Consider the following 8,390-nt stretch of genomic DNA (forward strand, 5'->3'; position numbering starts at 1 on the left):
TTGACAGTAAGATAATAATAGAAGAAGGCATGTTTTGAAATAAAGAAAAAGAAAAAAAAATGAATAGCAAAAGATGAAGATGGATACTAATTTAGAAAATAATATCCAGTCACGAATAAAAATGCAATAAAATATACTTGTTTCTGCCTTTTGTAAAAGTGTATAATTTACATTAAAATATTTATACAAGAGACAAGTGCATAGGTTATGGATGATCTTTTATAGAAGTTGAATCATTAAGTTGGCCTAATTGCATAGTGATTAACACAGTGATCAACAAGCAATTCTATTCAATCTTTTTCCATAACTTCATAATGTAGGTCATATATATCATTATATACGTGACATGTACTTATAAATAATAAAAGAATCATTAATTTAATACGTATATTCCATTCTTTATAAGAATTTAATATTTGGTAATGAACGAGTAGTTTAATAAAACGTATATTGAATTAAAAGTTAGTATGTTATTGGTATCTATTCGTGATTATCAATCTTCTTTCAATTTTCGATATTTCCTATAATTCTTCGAACAGAAATACACGCAATTTTTACTGGAAAAATATATACTTTTAAAATATTCAAGAATTTTCATGTTATATATTTTTCCTTTTATATTAAAAATGATTATATTTTAAAAGTTATATGTCAAAAGTTTCATTAAAATGACGAAAGAAACAATTCTCAAAATTGAAGTTTCAAATTTTGCAAGAATTCAAAAACCTAAAAGTTCTCTACGATGTCTGTAACTCCTCCACGAGATGAAAATAATAATTTCCAAACCAATTTTTTGATCAAATTCAGATTCAGCAGGAAAAAAAAGAGCATAAATAAGAATATCAAAATTAATGGGATAATAAAATTTTAACGAGTAACTATTAAAGACAACCGTTCGTGAATAGAAAAAGAAAAGAAATTATTGCCCATTATATTACACATACGGAGCCGCCATCGCTTTACTGGAACACGTGACCCAGAACGCGCGCAATTCAAAATCCAAAGGAATAAAAAGCGAATCGAACCGTTCGAATCGATTTTTCGAAGTTCGATTCGGTAATACGAATCCACGGATCGATGGCTGAGCATCAAGACTCATTCGACGTGACGAAGCAAGATTTTCCAAAGCCGCACGAACTTTTGCACCGAGCGATACACGCCATTGGCACAATTCTATCGTATTACCGCGCGACCACGAAAGAGCACTCGGCCCACGCTCCCCCGTTTGAACGACGAGGATCTACCGGCTTAGAAAACCGACTACGTATTACATTGCACCGCTTATTATAACGGATATCTGCGGCTGGAGGAAACGGTGTGTGTGGTGTGTCCTCAGTCCTCGACCTTTGTTTGCCGATACGAATCGATGCGAGTCGTCTCCTCTCCATAACGACAGCTTTGCAAAACGTTTCGTCACGGTGGATTGTTAAACAACAAGGGGTCTCGAACGTATAAAGGAAAGTGTTTAAGCCTAAGGTATATATTGGACGACCACTGCTTTCGAATATTATATGCCTTGTAACGTGTTACGTAAACTGTATGCACCAAGAGAATCGAAAACGAGAAAATAATAAGGTTGAAGTATGTGCATGCATAACGAAAGCTTTGTTGTTCGTATTGGTATCTGGTTACTGGTTTTTCGTGATTTGAAGAAATGAAATAAAAAAAAAAAAAGAAAATTCTTGAATTTCTGCGTAATTATTAGAGTTTATATGTCAGGATATATCAATAATCGTAATCATTAGCTTTATGGTTTGTATTTGTTACATTGTTTCATTTTATTTTATTTATATAATGATATATTGTTCGAAATCTCGAAGCCACCATCTTTGTTTTATATCTTTTATCTTTTATGAAATAACCTTGTACGAGAAATTGTAATATTTGAACACAAGATTTTCGGTGGGAATGAAAAAATATAGCATTATATAATTTAAAAAATGAAGATGGCTTTGAAATCTTATATGAAGAAGAAATTATTGTATGGATATTCTCAATATCCTTCAATTTTTATAAATAAAATTCTTCTGTATCTTTAGAAATAGTGGAAATATTCAAAATTATTGCACCATCTTACATAAGATTTTTGCTACTATCCACAATTTTAGATATCCACTAAATATCTTTAGGAATTTATTTTTAGAAATACATACGTTTACTATTTTTCTCGAATCGAGAAAAATGGTGAGAGAATTAATCGAAGAGGAAAGATCTTTTTCCTTTTTTTCCAATAAGAAATGGAGAAGTAGTAAATGGGGCATAGAAAAGGGCAAAAGAATGAGGAAATGAATAATGAAATTATCGAGAGGAAAATGGGGAAACGAAGATCGAGAAATAACAAATGAAAGAAATAATGGCAAGAGGAAATAGACAAAAATGAAAAGGTTGAGATTAAAGAAAATTGAACGAATGAAAGTAGGAGAATGGAAAAAAAGAAGATGGGGAAAAATGAAAATTGAATATCACGAGGATAAAGGAAGAAATCGTTTTCATATTAAAGATTTTATACACGATTATTTTCAATTTTATAAGTGGTAAGACTTCAAAGTCTTCAAAATAAAAGTTACTGAAATCAATGCACGCTTTTTTCCCAACGATATGAACACGAAATAATCTCGTTTAATATTGTTAACGAAGCGATTCTATTGCTTAAACAGCAAAAAGGACGGAAAGTTGGTTAAAATGGTTAGGAAAATACCTTTATTTCAGAGCAAAACGGAGCGCACAATGCTCGCTGTTGACAATGGCGTATAGCAATTCCATTGGCGTCTTTATAATGGGAGAGAGTATAGATTTTTTTAAGAAATGGTTTCACAAATATAATAGAAAAGCGGAAAGCATTATTTTCACGAAAGCTTGCAATGCTTTGTTACTTGTTCTTTTATAATAAATTGACTTTTTCAACGATGAAAATTTATATTTTAATAAGAATTATCAGAAATCGAAAAATTCATATATATTTAGAAATCATTTTTAGAAATCCATTCCATCTTATTTCTTAAGTAATAATAAAAAACAAAGTCAGCAAACAATATCAAATAAATTATTCTATTTCAAGATCTAAATTACATTTAAAATCTAAATGCCTTACAAAAGCATCTTAAAATTGAAAAAGTATATTACAAATTTCCATTTTTAATCAATATTTAAGTACTTTTCGCAATTCAATTAATAACAAAATACTAGAAATGTTTAAAAAAAAGAAGAAGAAATTATAACCATTCCATTTACAAAGAAAAGAAAACCCAAACATTTTCCCATTCCATGGAAATCATTCTACAATATTGTGCATGATCAAATAATAAAAAAAAACTAATCGTCGAACGAAAATCTGAACCGTGAAATTCCATTTACGAAGACGTCCCAGCCAGAAGCATAAGAAAAACGACTTCAAAGAGCGAGCGAGATGTTGGCCTGCCGCGATTCCGCTCGTTCCACGCGCACCATTTTCGTTTATACTTAACTCCGAATTTTATATGATGGCGCACTTGTCCTCCGGGTGTGCGAATCGCAGACAAAGAAACTCTGGTTAGTTCAAAGCCGCGTGGATAAGTTCCTTGCTTTGTCTGTGTAAAAACTTTGGATGAATGCGAAACGATGTGGCCATTTACGAAAATGCAACGAAATCGGGATAAAGTTGCAATCAAACCCCTCTCTCTCTCTCTCTCCTCTCCTCTGTCTCTCTTTCTCATCGCATATCTCTAACAATAACGAGACGATTGGAGCGCTGCGATCGCATAAAGAGAGATCGTAAGTAACCCTAACGCGATTTACGACGAGACTTCTGTGCAAAACGCGGCCATTTTGCTTCTCCTAACCTCAACTTCTTCCCATTGTTTCTTATCTGAGGAGAATGAGAGAGAGACAGAGACAGAGAGAGAGAGAGAGAGAGAGAAAGGTTAAATCGTTAAAGAGCGATTGTTATTGCAGTGGTTGGTAATTGACGTTTGATTAAACCTGGTGTAGAGTAATTGAGGTTGTACGCGTTAAATGAAAGATCGATCGAGTTTCTGGTTTTTAGTTAGTCGGTGGTGGAGGAGGAGACGGTTTGGGATTAAATGTGTTTTTGTAGTACGCGTGGGATGAGGATGATGGATTGTTCGTTTTCATTCGTGAAATGTGCTCGTTTCGCGTTTCGGAGGTGGTTTTTTGTTTTTTTTTTCTTTTTTATTTATGAGATTGTTAAGGGGATACACGTGATGCGTGGTGACATGGTTGTTGAGGTGTAAGAGGATAGAGTAAATTAATGGCGGGAAGTTTTTGGAATGGGCAATTTTTGAAGACTTATTGCGAAACTGGGATGATTATCATGGATGAAATTTTTCATTCGTTTGTAAATAGGATTTTCAGACAATTAATTTTTAAAATATTTATTATAATATCTCGTATCTCGATTTCGAATTCTAAATCATTACTACAAGTTGTAACTTCATTTGATGTTTTGATGTTTTCATATTTAAAATGTATCAAATTAAATAAATGTTCTCAGAAATTTGATTGAATGTTATTAAATAAAATGGATATTTTAGTTTCTGACATATATTTTAGAAAATTAGTTAAATTATTCGAAATATATTTATATAAAATCACCTCGTCGTAATATTAAATCCTATTATCGCGTATGGTAAAATTAAATTTGAAAAATAACTAAAAGAAAATAATTTATTATTATTATTATTATTATTATTATGTAAATTTAAAATATCATAAATCTTTGTACGTAACGTGAATTAATATATTTTATAGAAGATACGAAAAATCGTAAATATATTTCGTTATCTCATAATTTTTTATATAACTTTAAACAATTTTATTTCGTGAAAATTTTAATTTAATTTTTAAATATATTCATTTCACTCCAAGATAAGGCGTACCAAAAATATATTGTATCCACAAGTTTAATAAATTATTTACATTAAATACTTATGTATATCATCATGATATATGATATCCTCTTGTTTGAACGTAATTGACATCCATTATCATATAAGTGTCTTAATAAAAATTTGATTGTACAAGGAAGTAATATTAACAAGATTTTCAAGAAGATTTTCAATTTCAGCAAGTTACAGAATTATTACTCGTAGAATTTCAAGTCTAAAACTAATCTGAAACTAAAAACTTCGTTGCGAAGAGGTTAGAAACTGTGAAAACGACGTCCAGAAGTCGAAAAGTTTTTCTCTATCTTCTTGATATGTTTTTCCAGAGTTGCACGAATCGTGGAATTTCAACTGCAAACATTTCTTATCAAAAATGAAGCCACGATGAATCGAGACGTGTTGTCACTCGTTAATCTCCTTGTTAACACGAAAGAAGCTATCTTGAAGGATCTTCTGTACGATGGAAATACAGTTTTGACGTAGTTTGTGCCATTTTTCGATAATTCATGGCGATTCAGATGAGGAATCCAGAGTTGGGAGAAAAAATAATTCGTAACAACGTGGTCAAAAACGCAGAGAAAGCAGAGTTGTTTAAAGTTGATTTCCAAAAAAAAAAAAAAAGAAAGAAATTTGTACGATAAATTGGTATTGTTGAAGAAAATGATGGAAATGAGTGTATATTTCTTTTGTAATACATTGAAAACATATGTGATAATTTTTAATCAAATTCTTATCTCGAATGTTTATTATCAATTATTAATAGTTATATTCTATAACATTGTGCAACATTCGATTCATAATATTTAAAATATCAATATTTACGATGGAAAATCAACATGGATGTTATGCTTTTGATACATATTTGTGGTCAATCATAATCAATTATTAATTAAATTAATATGATTGTATTTTATACACCATAATTTGGAACGTTAATTAGTAAATAATGAAGTAAAGTTGTTATCAAATAAACGAATTTGTAATCTATTTATTGCATAAAGTGCGTTATCATTTATCAAATAAATTCTTCAAAGATAGAAAGATCGATGTTGATTTTCTGAAAAGATATAAATAATAATATATGTATTTTATATTATAATATTATTCCAAATTTCCAACATTTACAGTATCTACTTCGTTGATACAACAATTGAGCATCTTGAAGAGTGCAAATCCATTTGCGATAATTTCAAAGAAATTAAAAAAAAACTACTTAGAAAAATTATTACTTTGTCTCAACATTAAAAAGGAACGGAATAATTAATTACTAAAAAAAATTAATCGATTAACAATTCAAAAACACAATTTATCCTCATCATCATCATCGTCAAATTTTATTAATCAAGTCTGATAAAGATAAACTGAAGTTCGAAATCTTCTACAGCGACCTCCTCCTCGATCAAAATCAAATTTAATCTAAAAAAAAACGCAATAAGTATCAAAATTTTAATCCCTTGGAGAATATTTCAATCACGGAAAATGCTAACCGTCAAATCCAACCGGCTCCCAAACACGGAATCATCTTTCATTAATCGAGTCGGATAGGGGCAAAAGCATGGTGGAACAAAGAATTCCGGGGGAACTTCTTCGACTTAATTTCGCCCGGTGGCCCCGCCATGAATTCCCTGAAGCCCGGCAAAGTTTATTATTCCCGGCGGCAAAGACCTTTAAGCCTTTTACATCGGTACTCGAGAAGTCGGCGTAACAAACGAGCGCTAGAGATCGTCGGACAGTGGTGGAACAAAAAAAAAAGAAAATAAAAAGAGAAAAAAGAAAGGAAAGGAAAGGGGAGGAGGGGGAAAAAAAAAAATAAAGAGAGAAAGGAGTACATTCGCGGGAGCGGAGGCTTTATTTTTGCCGGTTTCATACATCGTTCGGACTCTTTTCACCCGTCCCATGCGTCTGCCCGGACAAATAGTCCGACATTAATTTCCACCAAATGAGAAAACTTCACCGAATTAGTAACCGTCCGCCGGCCTCTCTCACGGTCTTTGTATATTTACGCGGTAGGTGCTTTTACAAACTGTGTGTGTGAGAAAGGACTTCTCACGCGTGTTTTTTTTTTTTTTTTTTTTTTTTTTTAAACGACGTGACGACGTGTACGGAATACATCCGTGGACGGCTCTTAAATACGGGGGAATACGTTTAAAAGTTACGTTGGAAGAATTGGGAATTTATTTGTTGTTGTTTTGGAAGGGGTTGGGATGATGTGGTGATGTAACTGGTGCGGTTCAATTTGAATGTTGCTTCATTTAGAATTAAGAAATGGTATATGAAAAATATAGATAGGGAAAAATGTGATAAAAAAAGAAATAATTGACTAAGGAATTTTAGGCATTTAGAGACAGAAATTGAGAGATCGAGGAGATGATTGATGAATAATTTTATACATTGTACAACTATGTTGATGCGATAAAATATCTTGAAAGGATAATTACAATGACGGCGTGGTTAATTTACGTGAATTAAAGCGCGTATTAATCATCGTGACGTGTTAATTATCATTAATCATTGTTAATGTAATTTTAATGGCATCGAGTTAAGTATTAAAGAGGCTGTGTAAACTGCTTCACCGAATGGAATACGCAAAAACGAGTTATCATAAACTAGAATGAAGATGTAATCATGTTTCTAAACTGATAATAATAAGAAGAGGAATTTAAACGTTATATGAAATAAATCCATATTTTTTTAAGGATTATTTCTTTTACGAAATGTTATTGATTCAAATCTAATATTATACCAAATTTTTTTCTTTAAATTAAATATATTTTCCTCTGCATCAAACATTGATGTTTCAAACTCCGGAAATTTATAATTAAAAACAAAATCATTAAAATCTTTCGTGAATTTTTTTAAATTGTATTCTAATTGTAATTATTTGTAACTAATTATAAAATATTTAAAATTTTATTAATATTGATATTTGAAAATTTTGAAATACTTTTTAAAAATTATACCTAACCTCAAAATCTAACCTCTCTATTCAATATAATTCTTGCAAAAATGCATAACAATTTAACAACAATAAGAATTTCACCAAAAAGAAAAAGATATTCAATTATTCAAAATTCAAATTACTTAGACCCTTAAGAGTTAAAGAGCACACCTAACCTCAAAATCTAATCTTCCAGCTCAATCAGAACGTGACTTGCAGGCAATGTAAAGACGATTGGGCGTCGATCATGTATAAAGTAATTAATATCCATCCCGGTTGACAGTCGACGAGCAACAAGAAGGCTGATAACCGTGTCAGAGGCAGTAATTACCGATTTCGGAATGCTCCATAACCGATCACGAACGGTCATAACGGCTAGGCCCTTCATCACCCAGCGAGACGGGCATAATTAAGAAGCAGGATCGCACGCCATACAAATTACATACCGATTCAATTAATTTGCGATCCCAGTGTCGAGGTCATCCCTTCCACGCCTATCGTTCTCTTCACACTCTCTTCCATTTTCACCTTCTTTTCTTTTTTTTTTTTACAGCATCGACTCCCGTTTTAAT

General features: G+C 31.5%; 1 protein-coding gene and 1 long non-coding RNA gene across 2 annotated transcripts in view; one reads left to right on the top strand and one right to left on the bottom strand.

Annotated features, from left to right (window-relative positions):
* Positions 1-8,390, bottom strand: part of LOC102678924 (fibrillin-1-like) — a 146,358-nt gene that overhangs the window by 114,138 nt on the left and 23,830 nt on the right. The gene's annotated exons all lie outside the window — the stretch shown is intronic.
* On the top strand, positions 4,814-5,393 carry LOC116185185. Its single transcript, XR_004149981.1, has 2 exons — positions 4,814-5,136; positions 5,207-5,393. It is a non-coding gene; the product is annotated as an uncharacterized LOC116185185 (long non-coding RNA).

Source organism: Apis dorsata, unplaced genomic scaffold, assembly GCF_000469605.1.
Source record: "Apis dorsata unplaced genomic scaffold, Apis dorsata 1.3 scaffold_117, whole genome shotgun sequence".
Taxonomy (NCBI): domain Eukaryota; kingdom Metazoa; phylum Arthropoda; class Insecta; order Hymenoptera; family Apidae; genus Apis; species Apis dorsata.